At 37.3% G+C, this 19,021-nt stretch overlaps 1 protein-coding gene across 1 annotated transcript in view; it reads right to left on the bottom strand.

Annotated features, from left to right (window-relative positions):
• The window catches only part of AP1G1 (adaptor related protein complex 1 subunit gamma 1), a 67,653-nt gene extending 55,182 nt beyond the window's left edge, over positions 1-12,471 (bottom strand). Inside the window, exon 1 of the mRNA XM_090261435.1 lies at positions 12,147-12,471. The gene's annotated coding sequence lies outside the window, so the exon portion shown is untranslated. The remainder of the gene's footprint in view (positions 1-12,146) is intronic.
• Between the last annotated feature and the right edge of the window lie 6,550 nt (positions 12,472-19,021).

The raw sequence follows: 19,021 nt of genomic DNA, 5'->3' as shown, positions 1-19,021 counted from the left end.
ACACTATGTAGCAATAAAAAGGAAGAGAATATTGCTACATTCCATAACACACACAGCTCTAAGGCATTATGCCCAGTGAAAGAAAACTGTCTCAAAAGGTTACATATTGAATGATTCCATTTATGTATTTCAAAAAGACAAAACCATAGTGATAGCGAAAAGATTAATGGTTGCCAGTGGTTAAGGTTGGGGGCACTAAAAAGGGACAGCATGATATTGCAGGAAAGTCTATTCTGAAAATTCCACCCATCTCAAATCTTGCAGAAGAGAACAACAAAAAATGTGTGCTTATATTTGGTCAAAGTACTGAATCATCTTCAAAGTGTACTCCATTTGATGCAATACACCTATCGAAATATTTTTTCCTACTGCTCAAAACGGCTTCTGATTCTTTAGTGTTTCTGTGGGTTTTTGTTTTACCTCTTCCATATCAGCAAAACTCTTTCCCTTAAGAGGATTTTTTCCATGGGGAAACAGACAAACAAAAAGTCGCTGGGGGCAAGATCAGATGAATACAGAGGGTGAGGCACAGGGATCATGTGGTTTTTAGTCAAAAACTGCTGAACTCTCAGGGTACTGGTAAATCATCCATTATGATATGGGCAAACTCATTGAAAGTCTTCAAAAAAAATTCAATGAAGCCGAACACAACCTCTCACAATAACGCCAGCTGGTACACTGATACAGATCGGTTCCTAGAACACTCACCTAGAAACCTGTACTACAAGGGGCGCACCCTCCATTAGATAATTACAGGGTTTTTTTGGGGGGGTCCCCCTTGTATTTAAATCCACTTCAAATGGGAAAAGAGAATGTAAAAAATATGGAATCAGAAGTTAGTTTCATGTACTTCTCCTTTTTCCTCCTTGTTCAATTCAATTAGTCAGAATACTCCATAAATGACCTAAGTAATGGGGAAACTCATTACAATAAAAAGTGCTACTCACTCATTCAACAAATATTTGCTGAGTCCTCTCTCTGACAGGCATTGCAATAGGTGCTGGGACAGGCAAGGACATGATCTCTATCCTTAAGAACTCAAAAGTCTAGAGAGGAAAATAAATGTTTACAATTCCAGCCCTATAATAAAAAGAAGCAGATGCCACTTATAAATAACAGAAAAATTATACTTAAGGCAAACCAAGTTTTGTCACGGCCAAATTACCTCAATATATTTAGAATTCTTTCTTTTGTAAAATTAAGTGCTTTCTGGATCTGCCCAAAAACTCCAAAATCCCATGTAAAAGAGATCTGAAGCACAGCACCAGTCCAAAATTTCTCATCCAAAACCTTTAAGGCAGAACTCAGAATTCTCCAAAATTTAGGAGGGTAACACGGTGCATATACTATATGTCATAATTGGCCCACCATGTCTGGGAAGCAGTTCCATTATCAAACAATATTTCTGCAACAACACATGAATATTCACATCAAAAGAGAGAAATAAATACTAACAACAGCCTCATGTCTGGTCAAGTTAGAATTTTACACCAAAAGAATTGTAAAGAACTTCGTTTTCAGTGTTTTTGGATTTCAGACTGATATAAAGGATTGTGGACCCTTATCCTTATCCAATGCCCCTTATCATTGTTTAAAATGACCCTGGAGTAAAATTACCTGAGTTTGAATCCCAGTTCTACCACTTAATTAGCTGTGTCCTTGAGTAAATGGCTTAACCTCTCAGAGCTTCCTGTCTCCTCATCTGAAAATACATATGAAATTCTTAGCACAATGTCTGGTACATAGTAAGCACTAAACAAATGCTAGCCATATTGTTGGCTATATAAACTATCCTTACATAAATTAATTTGTGCAAAAACACGTTGCAGAAAGATATACAGTAACATTTATAAAGAAGAACCTATTCTTTAGAAACATCAAAATGCAGTAAGAGAATAAGAACGTGCATGTGAAAGGTAAGGATCAAATCCAACAGAGTGGTACATCTGGCAGGAGGGGAATATGATGAGAAACAAAGTGATGCAGAAAAGACTTCAGCTATATTTGTGATATTTTATTTCTTAGACTAGGTTGTGGGTAACTGAATGTTTACTATTATTCTTCATGTTTTATGTCTAATATATTTCATATAAAAATTAAACTCAAACACATCTAATCTATTTAGTGAATACTGCAGATCACATAATCTAGTAAACATAACCTACTTGCTTTTATTACAATGTTGAGGATTTCCTTAACTTTTTTTAAAGTTTTTACTTAATTTTAAAAATATTCAAAAACCACAGGATTCCTTAAAATACACAGCTGAAACACCCGTCATAAACGACAATAACAAATTTTATCTTTAAAAAAAAAGGTATGAATGTAATGTAATGACTCAGCTATACAGAACAGAGCTGAAAATCTAAAGTATTTTACAATCTTGTGCAGCCAGTACAGAGACACAATGAACATCAATACACTAAAACATCTACTTTACAAAGGTTCTCAAGGTTCTCACTCAGCCTGTTCCAGAACAGAACAAATTAGAACACTGAAGGAGAAAGAGAAAAGGGTAGGGGCCAGGAGACAGAAGTTCTCTTAGGAAAGGACACTGATGGTAGTTTAAAATGTCACCTAACAGTAAGAGAAGAAACTAAAACAGCAGCAAAACAAATAAATAAACAAACATAACCTATATGTAGCAGAAACAAGCATTCAAATAGCAAAACACCATGATTAATATGCCTACAGTTAACAATACTGTATTATGAAATTGAAAATTTGTCAACGACCTAGATTTCAGGTTGTTTTCTTACAATTAAAAAAAAAATTTTTAAGTTTGTGACCTTACAGATTTCTATGCTATAAAAAATTTTAAATTATTAAGCAAAAAGAAAAAGATCAAATCACTGGTAAATCTCTGCATCTGACTTTCATAATTACCTTAATCTACAATTTTTTTGAGAAATCCAAAATTAAAGCATTTATCTTAAAACACACAGAGCATGGTAATCTGAGTATGCTAACAAAAAGCATTCAACTCTTCTTAAAGTTCTAAGAGTATTAATAAATTACAAATAGTACCATAATTAGTTTTTTGTAGGGACCACCCTGTGTGGTTTCTGGAATTGTAGCCCAGCTGTAAGCTAGGCCCTCCCAGGAGGCCTATAAGTTTTGACCAGAAGACTGGGAAGGCTAAAGACGGATATGACCCAAAAGCCCATTCAGGGGGTTCCTCTGGGAACTGGATTTAAAGAATGAATATTCTGCTTTGAAGCTTGCTCTGTTTTTCTCATCTCTTATGTTAGCTATAGACCCAGTGTAACATCAAGTGCCTGGTAGGTGTATGCACCTGCTGTCCCCAATAGTGCCAGGATGCCTAACAGACTGTGACTCAGAATGCTCACTGTGTTCCTTACATTGTTATTAGTAACCAGTGATTGTTAACAGTAATCCAAGCATTTGAAATTGATTGATGATTTGTGTATCCGGACTCTGTATCCCCTGGATATCCTTCTCAATAAAAGGAGCTTGGAAGGCTTGATCGGGGCTTTCCTCCCCTAGAGAGATCAGCTACCTTTCATCCTCCCAGACAAAATACAATGTTTGGGTTACTTACTGTCTCTCATCTGCGATCCTCAGACCACTGCTGGACAGTGAGTTTCCACTGAGAGCTGAGGGCATTAAGAGCGACCCACCTCAGTTATTATAACAAGACCTGATTCACCAAGAAATGGTTCATTAAGATAAACAACTGCCCTGGCTGGTGTGGTTCAATAAATTGAGAGCTGGCCTTCAAACCAAAGAGTCACAGGTTTGATTCCCCATCAGGGCACATGCCTGGTTGCAGGCCGGGCCACTGGTTGGGCAATTGATCGACATTTCTCTCCTTCTCTTTCTCCCTCCCTTGCCCTCTCTCTAAAATAAATAAATAAAATCTTTAGAAAAGAAAAGGAAAGAAAGGCATCAGGACTCAGTCCTGCTCAGTTAATGGTCTTCCTATTTCTGAGCTCGCACTACCTGCCTGGGAGCTGAGCCACTGACAACCAAAAGTCAAAAACATAGAACCAAAAACTGGGGCTCCTGCCGCTATGTAGGCCTTCTTCCCATAAACCTAAAGGCATTTTGAGCTCTAAATCTAAAAAAGAATCCTAAATTAAAAGCAATTTTTTAATATTAAAATTACCTCCTTTCCTATCCAACAGAAAGTCTGTACTTCAAGTCTTTCTTGCTAAACAGGACTCGAGAAAATAAATTAATTTCAATTAATTTTGCCACTGTTACTGTGTAATATCTAGTCAAAGACTTCTAAGCATGACTGAGAATGCTTGGTGTACCTAAGTTAACACCAATAAAAACCCTTCAACAGTTTCCATGCTTTCTTTCCCACATTCTCCATACAGACTGTATTTTCACATTATGCTCCACAGAACCACCATTTCAGATTTTTATTTCACATATATATCTGAATTCCTTTAATGTATTTACAACTTTCAAAATACTATGGTCAAAATAATAACACTTAATAGTTAGAAAGCTTAAACCAAATTAATTAATAATATTATGCTTTTAATCAGACTTTTACTTTCTAATGGATCTTAAAGACATATAAGTCAATCTTACCAATATAGAAGTCATTAATCTGCCTTAGCTGGGTTTTTTCACTGTGTTTCTGTGGTTTTCTTTCTGGGGGTGGGGAGAGCAGTAATGCACATCTATTTCCCCTGTATGAAGAAATGTGTTCATAGAAGGGAAATGTACAAAGTGAAGAAAGGGGGAGACCAGTATTAGTACATCATTGTTTGAATAAGAGACATTAAATCTGGAGATAAGTATTTTGGTCACTGGAGACAAACACCATTGTGGAACAAGGATAGTTATTTCATTAGGTTTCACCATGGCCTAGCATGATGAAATGCTCAAGACTATCCAACTTTACATGCTCTGGTTTGAGGCTCACCATGTAACTCTGATTATTAACAGCCTCCTCAAAATCTTGCCTCCTAAGAATACCTCCATACAACGAAAAGGGTGCCCTGGAAAATCAATACAGGTAATTTAGTAGAAATTCATAGCCCTTTGTGAATTACAACATTGTTATTCTAATTTACCCATCAGTGAGTTTGATTAGGCTGAATCATCTCTAGCTGAAATAATGAAATGTAATTTCTGGATCTTCAAAGCTAAGAGGCTAAGAAATAGGTTGTGAAATGTTCCACCACATTGAGATACCACCACACTCTAACCAGCAAGCTGGAATTCCTCTAAAAGGTCTTAAGCTCAATTCTCCCTAAAATGCCACAGTAATTTCAGGAATCTTCTTTTATGCTTAATATTCCATAACCAAAATTGACCAAATCTGAGATTTAAAAATTAGATATATGTAAATGCAAAGTATGCCTACGGAACAATTCAATTTCATTAAGATGAATGAAAAGCAATAAAGGACAAATAAACAATGATATATAAACAGGATCAACATCTAACTTGACACTAATAAAATTTAAAAATTTCTACTTTCCCAACCTCAACTGTCAAGAATTGTCATGAAACTCTCAAAACAAAATCTTAGTTTTTTTTTAAGATATTCCTTAAAGGGTATAATAAATGCTAACGGAGATTATCTTTCCCTAGTGAAATATAGATGCCTTTTAAAATTTCTGTATATTTTCTGCTATCTTTCAAAAAATTAACATGTATAACAAGCAACAAATCTTGCTTTAAAAACTAAACAAAATAAAAAACACAAGAATGGACAAATAAAGTGAAATTGTAAACTTTCAAAATAATAAGACGGCATTCATCCTGAAAGAACAGTCAAATTTATCTAAGGGTATATCTTCTAAGGATGACATTAGAATGTTTATTAGAAAGTGATTTAATACAAAGATAAATTTTCGCTAGCATTTTCTTTCTTTTTTATTTTAATTTATTGATTTGAGAGGGGAGGAGGAACATTAATTTGTTGTATCACTTATTTATGCATTCATTGGTTGATTCTTGTATGTGCTGTGACCAGGGATCGAACCCACAATCTCAGCACAATGCTCTATACAACCGAGCTATCCGGCCAGGACTTCCCTAACACATTCTTCATGAATCCAAGTTCCGTTAATTCTGGATACCAAGAAAGCTAGAGAAGGAAGGGGGTGGGGGTTCATAGGAAATTATGGAAGCATTTTTAACCCTTATTTCTGGCATTAGTTAGAAATGAAGGGGGAAGAGTGTGTCAAAAATTATAAAATATCTAGGAAATAATTTAGCAAGAAAGGTATAAGAACTAGATGAACAAAACTATTAAATCGATGAAACCTTTACTGAAGGACCTAAAACTAAAATGAGACCTGAACAAATTGAAACTCATCATAATAAAGAAAAATGTCAAAATTAGTATATAAATATAGTGCAATTCCAAACAGTGGGCCTTTTGAACTTTTCTGAACTCAACAGAATTATTTCAATCAACATAAATATAAAAATAAATATTTAATAGTCGAGAAATTTACAAAGTATAGTGATAGGAGCTTTCCCTAACAAAGTGTAACTTTCTATAAAGTTGTTATACTCAAAACAGTAAAATAATTGTACAGGAAGAGAAAAAGAGAACACCCCAAAACAGAGTAAACATATATGGGAACTTAACATATGATGTGGTGGCACTTAATGCATTGAGGAAAGAATGGCTTATTTAGTCCTGGCATAGTTGGCTCTCTATACAAAGGAAAACCATAAGGCCCCCCTACTTCACACCATATAAAGTTAATTCCAGATGAATAAAAACATGTGTCATATGACAAAGAATTACTATACCATAACGTGCTCCTACAAGATAAGGAGAAAAACTTAAAAATGAACCAAGGACATGAACAGACAATTTTCAATAAAGGAAATCCAAAAGGCAAAAAGAACATATCAAAAGAAGCTAGCTCCAGTAACAGGGAAATTAAAATTAAGACAAAACTGAAAAACCATTTATAACATAGAAGACCAGTAAAAATTAAGTAATTACATCTAATGATGTGACAATACGGAAAACCTACTGCTTGTGGAGGCAGAAATTATGATGACCTATTTAGAGAAATCTAGCAATAACATGTAAGAAAAATATACTCCCTTTAACCCAGAAATCCCATCTTGGAGACTCTAGTCTGTAGAAATAAAAGCATCAGCAAATAAAGTGATGTGCACAAGGATGTTCACTGTAACACTGTTTGTGGTGCCAAAATCTAGAAACAATCTAAATGTCCACATAAAAATAGCTGAATAAATTTCTTATCTATATATGAGACATAATAGGGATGTTTAAAAGAACAAGATAGAATTATATTTACTAACCATGATGTGTTAAGAAAAGCTTGTTACACAGTAATATAAAAACAAAAAAATCACTACATATGTACACTTAACGTTAGTATATACAGTACCTGACCCACGCATGGAGAGAAATAATGCTGTGTACTGTACCTATGAACTCGTAAAATGGCTAGGAAGTAATAATAAAGGGGTTGAGGGAAATGAATAGCTTTCTTAAAAGTCTCTAATTTTTTTCACTTATTACAATGAATATGTATTATTTTATAAATTTAAAAGATAAATTTTTAAAAACTAAACATTATAAAAGTAGATTATTCAAACACAAGGAAAGAGTAACAACTCACTGAACCAGCAACATAGTTTCATTTGTGGGGAAAAGGCTTAAGTTCTCAATTTACTGTTAGTTTCCTTAGCATAATATATTACATAATAGGTATTGAAAAGAAAAAAAAAGTGGCAGGAAGAGTAGATTTCTTTGCTGCCAGCTTGAGTTTTTGCACACGATAGAGTCTGAGTAAAACACAGTGTAAAATATAACCTCAACTTCAGAATTAAACATCTAAATAATTTTTCAAAGGCCTGAAGACAAGGTTTTGTATGTTTTCTAAACCTGAAAATAAACTTCACTGACATCAACTCTACCAGTCACAAGTAAACGACCTTCAGTGGATGTGTATAATTCACTCAGGGTCCTAATGGCTTTTGGCTCTGCATCAACCACTTACCATATATCTGAGTACCTGAATAGTTTTTCAATATCATTTTCATTCATATCATCTATTCCGCAGAGTAACTACTAAGTGCCAGGCACCGTGCAATGTATCATACTAGGGATGCCACAAATTAAACAGTTTCTGCCCTCTAGAAGACCAAGGAAAAGTAGACAATGCAACAAGCATTAAAAAAGGGCTACGCCTCTTTGCCTGGGGATATAGAGAGAAGGAAGAATAAGTGCACTGGTGAAGAGAGAAAGGATTCCAGGTATAGGATGAACAGGTATATGAATAAAAGAACACAGAGTATTCAAGAAATAGCAAAAAGTTCGGTGTGTGTAATTAAAAATACAACCAAATGCTAATAAAATCAAATTGTAAGCTATTTCCTCACTCTGTTTTCTAAAATAATACCATTTATTAAGCTTTCATCATGGAAAGTTTCTAAAGGAAATAGAGGCCAAGCATTCACTAGAGACAAATACACATTTATAAAACACCATATATATTGGGTACTATCAAGAAAAAAAAGACTCACCACAATAGTTTTCCTTCAATGATCATACAAAAAAACCTAATACCAACAAAGATTCAATTACTCCCCACAGTGTGCCCAATTATTTTCAGTTAGTTTCCCCATTCATCTCAAACCAATATTTTGACCATATTTTTAAAAAGTATCATGTTTCCAAATTTTCACGAAGTGGGAAGGGAAGCAATCTTTTGTGCGGATTTTTAAAAAGGAATAAAGAAATTTAACTTCCCTTCCTTTTCTTCAGCTTGAAACTGAACAATTTCCCAACAGTGAGGTTTAGTAAATAGTTTCACTAAATTGAGCTGTAAAAACACTAATGGAACTCCTTTTACTTTGAGGTGTACAGTTGTGTGATAATCTACAAAAGTTACAGCTTATAATCAAATACTGTACATCATGTATTCTAAGACTTAATTTTAACCCAAAGGCTTGTAAAAAGGGTATGCAAATATTTTCCAGTTCCAAAGATTTAAGTTCATGTCTTTCTCATATTGACTCTTCCCAAGAATCCGTAACATCACCCTCAAAGCCAAACAAGCTGAAAAGCCCAGGATGGTACAACACAAATACAGTCAGCTACAACAAGCAAGCTGGAGTGAGCACAGCAGCCGCGTATCAGGTTACACAGTGACGGCGGCGCTAGAACAGAGAAAGGGAAGTAAAAACTACTTGCCTTCAAGATGTCTTTAAATATTCATGAAGTACAGAAGTCACATATATTTTCTTCATCTTTTAAAAAATTTTATTTTCCTTCTAAGACTATTTTTCACTGACAACATTTATAACTTATTAATACTTTTCTCTCTCCAGCGGTTTGGGGGCGGGGAGGAAAATTTCTAAGTACCTACTGGTGAAAAGAGCATTTCTCAGTTGAACCACTTTATCCCAAACCTTGCCCTTTCACTCTTGTGCTCGCTGATGCTGAGTCAACAAGTCTGGCAAGTTATTTATTTATTTATTTATTCTGGACCCTTCAAACATTGATGAGTCTATTCTTCTAATCAACCAGAATTCATGCCAAATTAAATGTTTTGTGCTATTCCTTTGGTGCAGGAAAAAAAACCTTACACATTTTCAAGGCAGAAATGATTGCCTTTACTAAAATAAAATTTTCTATGCAAAAAGGCAAATGAAAACATCCTAATACTCTTAAACAAAGGTGATTTTCAAAACCTATATAGCCAAGCAATATAAAAGATTAGATAAACCTATGAATTCTCTTCATTTTAAAATTGCATCCTACATGAAAGAAACTGAATAAAAGTAACAAAGTGATGAGAAGCCAAAATCAAGAACTGAAAACAATTCATAAAACAAATAAAGATTGAATCACAAACACCAAGAACAGCTAGCTAAACAAGTTGGAGTTTGAAGTTACTGTTTTAATTTTCTGAAGCCAAATCCAAATACTTGTTTTAAATTTTTGATATCCGTTAAGCCCCTCTGTATATACAAAACTTTTAAATCCTCATCAAATGTGAATTAAGCATTTGAAAAATCTGTTTAGGTAAGGAGTTTCCCAAATCAACTTTTTAATTAAAAATAATCTTTTGGAAAATACTTGTTCAATTTTTCCAATTTGTATAAAAAGTTTTTTATAAATCACAAAAACCCAGGGTTTTCTTTCTGTACACCACCGATTTCAAGACTACTTTAAAAAATAAATAAAGTGATGAAGTATCATTGAGGCTTTGCTGACAATTTTTGTACTAAAGTTTCACTCTAAAATTCACCCTCAAATCTAGGACTACTGTCAATGACACAGACCAAAGAACAAGCAACTGCTCCAAAAAGAAAATGAATTAAGGTTTCCTAAACAATAATTTCAAGTATAATCCCAACAACTTTAGACAAAACAGACATTCAAGTCTGTCTGTTCTGATCAATCAACAATGCAATAAACATCACTTTGCTTAATAATTTGTAAGGCAAAAACACACTTTCTCCAATTGCATGCAAACCATTAGTAAAGCTTTGAATGACATTTAAATACCAATACACTGTGCCATGAAATGAACTGATTTAAATAACACCTATCTAACAGCTCTTCTAAAATGATGTTTTAAACGTGTAACTCATACATTTCAGTAGCAACTCAACTACAAGGGTATATTTAGTAAATGAGTGAGCATTCCACAGATGTTTGGTGTTTGACAGTTCCTTTAAATCAAAAAGGAAACCCCATAACTTCTGAGTAAATGCAAAAATAGTAATTAATATATTATTTGGAAAGTCTACTTAGAAAAGAAACAAGAACACTATTTACAATGAAAACACTGAGTCTTCTACTGAAACATCATATGACCAGTACAGAAATGTACCTACGTGATAACCTCATGATAAGAAAAATGCATTTGTACATGAATTGGAAGTATTACAAGACTTGATCCAGTTCAAATTATAAATTCACTAGGCTGTATTCAAAAATTAAGTTATTTCTCTTTTGCAAATGTAAAAACCCAGGCTAACACGAAATAGAGGAGATTGAATCACACTTACCTACCTTGAAATGTAGGAAATCATCAGTGAATTACTGTGAAATGTTTTATTCATGCCATAAATTAAGGTGTATATAGTCTGACAAATATTACCGGGAACAGAGTAATATTTAAAATCCAACTATCTCCAGAAAAATCCAATACAGGAAGTCAATACAAGTATATTTTTAATCAGTCAACAAAGATCATTACCGTACAAAACACCTTAAAGTTCAGATCACTAAGAAACTTTCATTCATTCCTCCTGTTAACTAATCCCTACTGCAGCCAAAAACAATTACTTTCCTTTCTACCTACATCAGAGTAAGATTCTTCTTCACAGATTTCCAGTAAGTGTCAAGTACCAAAAAGCTGTGTTCAGCATAGAAGGGGAATGCACAAATGAGAAAATATATGACAGCCTCCTCCCTATCTTCCCCCCCAAAAGCCACTTAATCAGCTTTTAAAACTGCTAAAGCACACTCTGAGCGAGTGTTTCGACGGATCTCCTACACCAAACCCTAACCGGGAAACGTAAGCAACAGTCCCGACTCTTTCAGGCAGTCTGGGAGATCGGGAGAATTATTAGAAACTGACGTCCGCAGGATCGGGAAGGAGTTTGAGAGAAGGGTAAACAGTGTACTCCAAGGTGAGTATAAAAAAAAAAAAAAGCAAACACGGAAATTTTGGAAAGAAGTTGGTCGGAAGGTGAGAAGGAGGCGAGGCCGATGTCCGCTTCCAAGAGGACGGCACTGCAGGTGCAGACAGCGATTAACTTAGCATTTGGTCATGCTGAAGAGTTCTACGGAAGACCTGACCCAGGTACAAGATACCAGAATGTAGGTACGTGGCTCCTTGAATGAGAGCCCTCAAAGAAGGATCGCAGCCTGAGAAAGTCAATGGGTTCAAGGAGGCCGGCACTGGCCGGGCAACACCACAGCACGGGACGCAGTCGCGCGCGGCGCCTCCCGATCCGAGGCCACAGGACCGGCCAGCAAGAAGTCGGAGCAGCCCTGGGGGCTCCAGGCCCCTCCTGGCCCAGCCTCTGTCCTCTTCTCACCCCCCACAGCCTGGGACCGGACCCCTGGGAAGCTTCCGGCCGAACGCTCCTGGCTGGCGTGGGGCAAACGGAGCAATGTGCTCCTAGCGCTGAGTGACACTCACCGGCCCGAAACCTCGAATGAAACCAGCAGCTCCGGGGGCGGCGGCAGCAGTGGCAGCAGGAACCGAACATCCAAAATGGCGGCTCCCTCGGCCACACCACCGCTACTGCAGGCGGAGGGATCCTTACGAGGAAAGGAGATTTTAACTCAGTTCACACACTATCACAAAAACTTCGGTCCCTATCTTCCTCTCCTTGTCGATTCCGCGTCCTCTGCAACTTCTTGTGCCTCCCCTCTCCTATTATCCAAGAAAACTCGGACCCTACCGAGGACTATTTGCCAAGGAGGAGGTGACTGCTCCTGACAGAGCGACGCAAAGCGTAGCAAGGGGGTCGGGGCTGTCACTGATGACGCGAGACGCTGCTGTCGAGTCACCGCTGCGAAGAGTGTGAGAAAGAAAGATCCGGCTGACCCTGGAGCCGCGGACATTGGTTCCACTTGGGGGTGGGGATCCTGAGCTACCAGGAAGCGACCCGGCCACCTGAAGAGGGCGGGGCTAGCAAGGTAGAGAAGGAAGTGGGACGAGGGAAGCAGGTGGCTCTTCCTGGCTGAGCCACTCCTAACCTACGAGAGTCCCAAACTCTGTCCTGTTACCCTTGAGACCTTAGCTTGCTCTTTAAGTTATGGTCAGGAACATGCTCCAAGTGGTCCTGGATTCTGTGGTTTTGTGGTATCTTTGCAACATATTTTATAAAAAGAGGATGACACAGAAGGAGACTCCAAGCCCAGTATCATCTCTCAACTACCTGCATTGGACAAGTCATGAAACTCTTAGGGCCTCAGCTTCTTCATAAAGAAAAAGAGAATTTTGACTAGTGACAGCTAAAATCCTTCCAGAGTGGGCTTTCTGACCGACCCCATGACTTAGTGACCTGAGCCAAAGGCAGTATAACCAGACAATCCCTGGCTTGATAAGTACTAACACCTGGTAACGAATATTTTCCATGTGAATGTAAAGAGGACCAAGGTATTTGGCCCATTTAAAGGAAAGGTGACCTACCTAAACTAAAATTCTTCAGGTATATTGGAAATACAGTACCCCTCCAAGTCAATAAAGCACAGTACCTGGTTAGATGCCAAACAGAACTGAACTAACCACAAATCTTGAGTCTAGGACTGGTCATAGACAGGAGATTGCACCTTTTTCCTAGGCACTCTCATGCAGGGATGTCAAAAGATTTTACAAAAATGGAACTGAGTGGGCCCACCTGTACAATTTTGTCTTGACTTTACTGGGGCATGCCAAGTGGCTGGGGGAAAAAAAGGTCAAGGGCATAATAATAGTGATTATTTTTTATTATTAAATATTGATATAACAGTTTATAAAAGCATTTTTATATTGCATAATCTAATTTGACTTCCCAACAATCTCTGTCAGACTCGATAAGCATATATAATTTAGTTTACAAATAAAGACTGAAGCTCAGAGAAACTCATGCTAAAAGACCTTCCCTCTCCCCTCATCCATGGGGTTCTGCTACATTGTGCCACCTTGCAAATTAGAAAAGGGTACCTACCCCCAACCCCCATGCAGGGTGGAATCAACCAAGGCCAATGGTTTGGGGAGCAGAATGCTTATGGAATTCAGTTACCTCATACCCTCTCCATGTGCTACTATACACAGTGCAGCCCTGGATCACAAAGCTAGTAAATATGTACAGTCGTACAGTTGGCTCTCAGTATCCTCCAGTTCCACATAGGAGAATTCAACCAACCACGAATGAAAAATAGTTGGGAATAAAAATGTTATATTGTTGCTATATTGAATATGTACAGACTTTTTTGTCAATTTCTAAACAATACAAGGTGACAACTAGTTATATAACATTTACATTGTATTAGACCCTGGCTGGTTTGGCTCAGTGGATTGAGCGTCGGCCTGCGAGCTAAGTGTCGCTGGTTCGATCTTCCAGTCAGGGCACATCAGAGAAGGAAAACTCTGACTCCAAAAAACCTCCGCTGCCTTGCGGCATACCTCTTCAGGGGAAAGGCTAAGGGAGTAAACCCCGACAGAAAATCCGGAGCCGGAGTCCCTAAGGCGGTTTGACGTTGTAGTCAAGACCGGCAACTCCTGCGGCGCACCTGAAGCCAAGCTGTATGGACTCCGTCTTTCCCTTGGACCCTTCAGCTGCGAAGAGAGGGGGGGTCTGCTGCATGGGCAACAGCAGACCCTCCATATCACCCTGCCCAAGCTCTGTAGCTTCAGCTTCACTGGAGAGGACACTCCAGTGTCATCGCAAGATGTCGATTCAACACGGGAGGAGACAGATACCGTGTCACTCCCGAGTCGGACTGCACAGCCATTCTCGGCGGTGCAGATAGACTCTTAAGAAGCTACACCATCGTCTCTCGAGATGGAAGGCTGCCGACGACGACATTGTATTAGGTATTATAAGTAATCTAGAGATGATTTAAAGATTATGGCAGGATGTTTATAGGTTAGAGGAAATTACTATGCTATTTTACATAAAGGATTTTGGTGTCCACAGGGGTTGTGGGCCCAATTCCCCACAAATACCGAGGGCTGACTGTAGTAGTGTAAAACTAGAAGACCATAATTATGTCTTGCCATAGAGTCCGCTGGAGTATAGCTATTCATGGACACACGCTAAAGTACTACATTTTGGGGCCTCCATAAATGTAAGGAGTTTGCAGTGTGCAAAGTTATTAGCTACAGTACTTCATTTGCAACAGCACAAAAATCTGCTTAGAGGTCAAACTTAAATGTTTACCATTGAGAACCACACACACACAAAAAGTTAAACCATCTTATTAAGAAAGAGGAAGTTGCTTTTTTCTACCATGTCAAATGGCAGATCATTAAAGAGAATATGGCAGACATTGTAAAATGTAAACCTTCTTCATGTATTTTTTGACATATATTTATCTTTATAATTACCAACCCCTCCTTCAATGTAACTTGCAACTGAAACTAAAAGCAATTGACCCAAAATAGCATGGTCATCATTATCTTGATTGCTTTTTGTAGCTCGTGATTGAAGTTTAGAAAGACTTACTCCCTATCTACTCAAACATAATCCCGAATTTCATATAAATAAATTACAGCACATCAATGAAATGGAGTACTAGACAGCCAATAAAAATGGAGCTATAGCTCTATCTTTTTCATGATGTGACAGATTTTTTTAAACATATTACAAAATGGTATCATAAAATGAGCTTTTATGTATACTGTACACATAGAAAAAATGTTGAAGAGAAAAATTAAAATATAAGAGAAAAATAAAAAACAGAAAAAGAAGAAAATAAAACTAAAATATAAAAATGGTTATCTTGGATAGTGGAATTTAGAGGATTTTTACTTTACTAATTTTATTTTTGCAAGGAGCATACGGTATATTTGAAAAAAAAGTCTTTTACACTTTGAAAAAAAAGTTCTTATAAGATAATGTAGTTTTACAGATCCAAATGCTAAGGGATATTTTTGCTTTTTTAAACAGCAACAGCTTAAAGAAACAAAAACAAATAAATAATGAAATACATAAATAGCAGCCTGAAAGGATTAAACAAATTTTTAGGACGAGATAATGGCTGGGAGAAACAAATCATTACTTTTATGGTTTATTTATTTATTATTGATAACTTGCACACTTTGATTTAACAAATCATAACAACGAAAACAAAACTTTAGTTTTTGGCCAGGAATCAGACCACTCAGGTGCCAGTCCTGGCTGAATTTAACTCACTTTGTGCCCTGAGCAAGGTGCTTACCATCTCTGGGCCTATTTCCTCAGCTAGCAATATTTATTTATGACTAACCCTATTCCAAAATGGATTCAAGTGGCTTATTATGCAGAGGGGTCAATGTGTGAAAGCACTCTGAGAAGTATCAAGCATTATGAGAATATAAGTATAAAAATTTTTGTGCCTTCTCACAATTCAACTAAAGCATTTATAGCTTACCCACTACATGTAACAATAGTGCATTGTGTTGTACAGTTTACAAAAGTGTTTGCATCTACATTGATTCATTTGCTTCTCATCCACCATGAGCTTATAAACCATGCAGACATTATAGGACACTAGTTAAAAGTGTTGGCTTCTGGTGCTAGATTGCCTGGGTTTAAAACTCAGCTCTTCCTCTCTTTATGGTGTGACCTGCAGCAAGTTACTTAATATTGCTCAGCATTCCTGAACCTCAGTGTACTGATCTGTAAAATGGAGTTAATAGTAGTATTGGCATTTTAAGGCAGGTGTGATAATTAAATAAGCTGATACACTTAAAGCACTTAGAAGAGCAGTTGGCACATAGTAAGGGCTAAATAAAATTAGCTCTCTTTAGGATAAATATTATCATCCCTACTTTAGACATGAGGAAACAGAAGCCTAGAGAAATTAAATCTAGGCCTTTCAACTTTGAATATATATTTTAGCTCATTTAGTAATTATTCAACTAATGTGCTACCTGACTCCACTATACCATACTGTTCTGGGCATACAGTAATAGACATTTCAAAAGAGATTGTCCCTACTCCCCAGATAACAATAATCTCATTGAGAAAAACTAGATTTTTTAAAAAATCCTCAAATACAGAAGAACTAGTGATACTATTACTAAGTAGATAAGCCCTAATTAAAAAAAAAAAAAAAAAAGCAGAGCCCTGGTTGGTGTGGCTCAGTGGATTGAGTGCTGGCCTGCAAACAGAAAGGTTGCTGGTTCAATTCCCAGTTGGGGCACATGCCTGGGTTTCAGGCCAGATCCCTTTCCCTCTCTCTAAATAAATAAGTAAAATCTTTTTTTTAAAAAAAGCAGAAAGGTGAGAGATCGCTAGAGCAGTGAAAGAGGGCTTTTGGAAGACATGATATGTAGTTGGAATCTGTGGTACTGGGGGTGGAGGTAGTACCCTCTCTCTTCAGGGGGGTTCTTAAATGGCTCAGAATCATCAGCTGACACCATATGACCTTTACAGCAGATGAAGTAAGCCCTCTCTGCAGAAATGTGGTCAGTGTCTTTCACAGGAAACTCTTCCTACTCTATGTGCTAGAGACCTCAGCAGAAAAAGGACAGTGAAGAGGGGACACTACCTTGCAGGAAATACAGGGATGTGAATCAAAGAGGTAGTTCCACTGGCCTGTTCTGTTGTGGTTTGAGTCACCTGAATCTATAAATAAGCCTGAAAGTCAGACAGAAATTAGTCCATCTGTTGTTTATGCAATGCTCTTGCAAAAAGGATTTTTACAATTTTTTGAAGCATGTGCCTAATCACAATTTATCTTGGCCTGAGAAAAGGGTTTAGCAATTAATATTTCAGTTATGACAAAAACCCAAAGTAAAAATTCTGATTCCGTACACTCCACACACTCTTTGACCTCCTACTAAGAATATTAGGAAATCTATTACACGTTCCTTCGAAGCGAAGACCATAGCTCAGAAGATACCAGACTCAGCCAAGCACCTTCTTTGCTTTAGATATTTTAAAAGAGGCAGCTCAAAGTGCCTGCACCTGAGATGTTTTATGTCATGTTTATGTTACATTTTTTGTAGAGTAGTTATACTTGGTTTGTAAGTGAGTCTCTATGACGTTGGCACTTTTGGAGTGAAAAATCTCACCAGACATGAGACTGCAACCGAGTCAAACCCCAACCTGAGGGAATGGTGCCCTTCACCCATGTAATGAAGACAACATTGAGGCCACTGGGAAAAGAGCATCACCCAGAAAAAGAGCAGGGCTTCAGACTCATTGTAACTTCATTTCTTTAATGTGGGCACTATCATTTGCCTAGAAGTATCCATGTTAAATTGGTTTTGTTCTCCTTTAGCTGCAGAGCCCTGTCCTTGTTTCTTTAAAATCAGTCAGTCCTACACGTTGCTTTAAAGTTGGTCCGGGAAGTCCAACAAGTGTTGGGACATCTTAATAACTGGGGCAGCCAGTTCCTAGTACCCAGTTCTGGGAACACCAAACTGCTCCTCTACCAAGCCCCTCACACCTGCCAGGTGATGATCTAGGATTCCAACAGGTGCCAGGGTGAGGAGAGGAAGCCAGATTGCTGTGCAGGTCAGTCCCGGACCTTGGATTTCAAAGATCCTTCCTCTAACCCATATTGTTTGAATAAACTTGTCTTTTCACAGGCAGAGGGAAATCCTAGAATGAAACATTCAGGACAAAATTGATTTTTTTTTTTTTTACAAGAGCAAAATTGGTCTACAGGTATCACTTTTTCACATGCAAAGGGGCAATGTAAACTGTCCTCGTCACATAAAATAGGAATTTGAAATCAATATTATGCATAACCAATAACTGCATTTAAATATTAACTTGGTATTTTTCTTTCTTTCTTTTTTCTTTTTCTTATTTATTTATTTATTTATTTATTGAGATTTGATGTTTGTTCTTATTTATCGTTCCTCTTAGAAAATCTTATTTTTGACTGGACTCAGACTTAGAGGTAGAAGCTCTCAGAGAGGACAGCCTGTGTCTCTTGGCAATCTGTTCCTGGCGTTTTTCTTTGGCCTCCTTCATTCTCTTAGCGAAAAGTGTAGCATATTGTGCAGCCTTTTCCTTATTTTTCTTAGTATATTGTTTCTTCAGAGCAATACTGATGTTGAGTAACAAGATGCTGAATCTTGGGTGCTTCAGTCCTAGGTTTCTTACCTTCTTTGTTTAGGGGCTTTCTCACAACCTATTGGCAGATGTTATCTTCTTTAGAAAGAATGAAAAATTTGTGGATTCTGCTAGCTCTTTTGGGCCCCAGGCGACAAAGCACAGTAGTATCAATGAGACCAAGAATATCTTCCCCCCCACCTCCCTGCTCCTCTTTTTACAATGTCTGAATTGAGAACACAAAGACTGGCATCCGCAGTGCAACCCTCTCCAGTCCTCCGTGGTCTGTAACAGGAATGCCCCTTATTCAGCA

Source organism: Furipterus horrens, unplaced genomic scaffold (genome assembly GCF_987537825.1).
Source record: "Furipterus horrens unplaced genomic scaffold, mFurHor1.1.pri manual_scaffold_13, whole genome shotgun sequence".
NCBI classification, from domain to species: Eukaryota; Metazoa; Chordata; class Mammalia; order Chiroptera; family Furipteridae; genus Furipterus; species Furipterus horrens.
The sequence above is the reverse complement of the archived record's forward strand: the minus strand, read 5'-3'. Positions and strand labels throughout refer to the sequence as shown.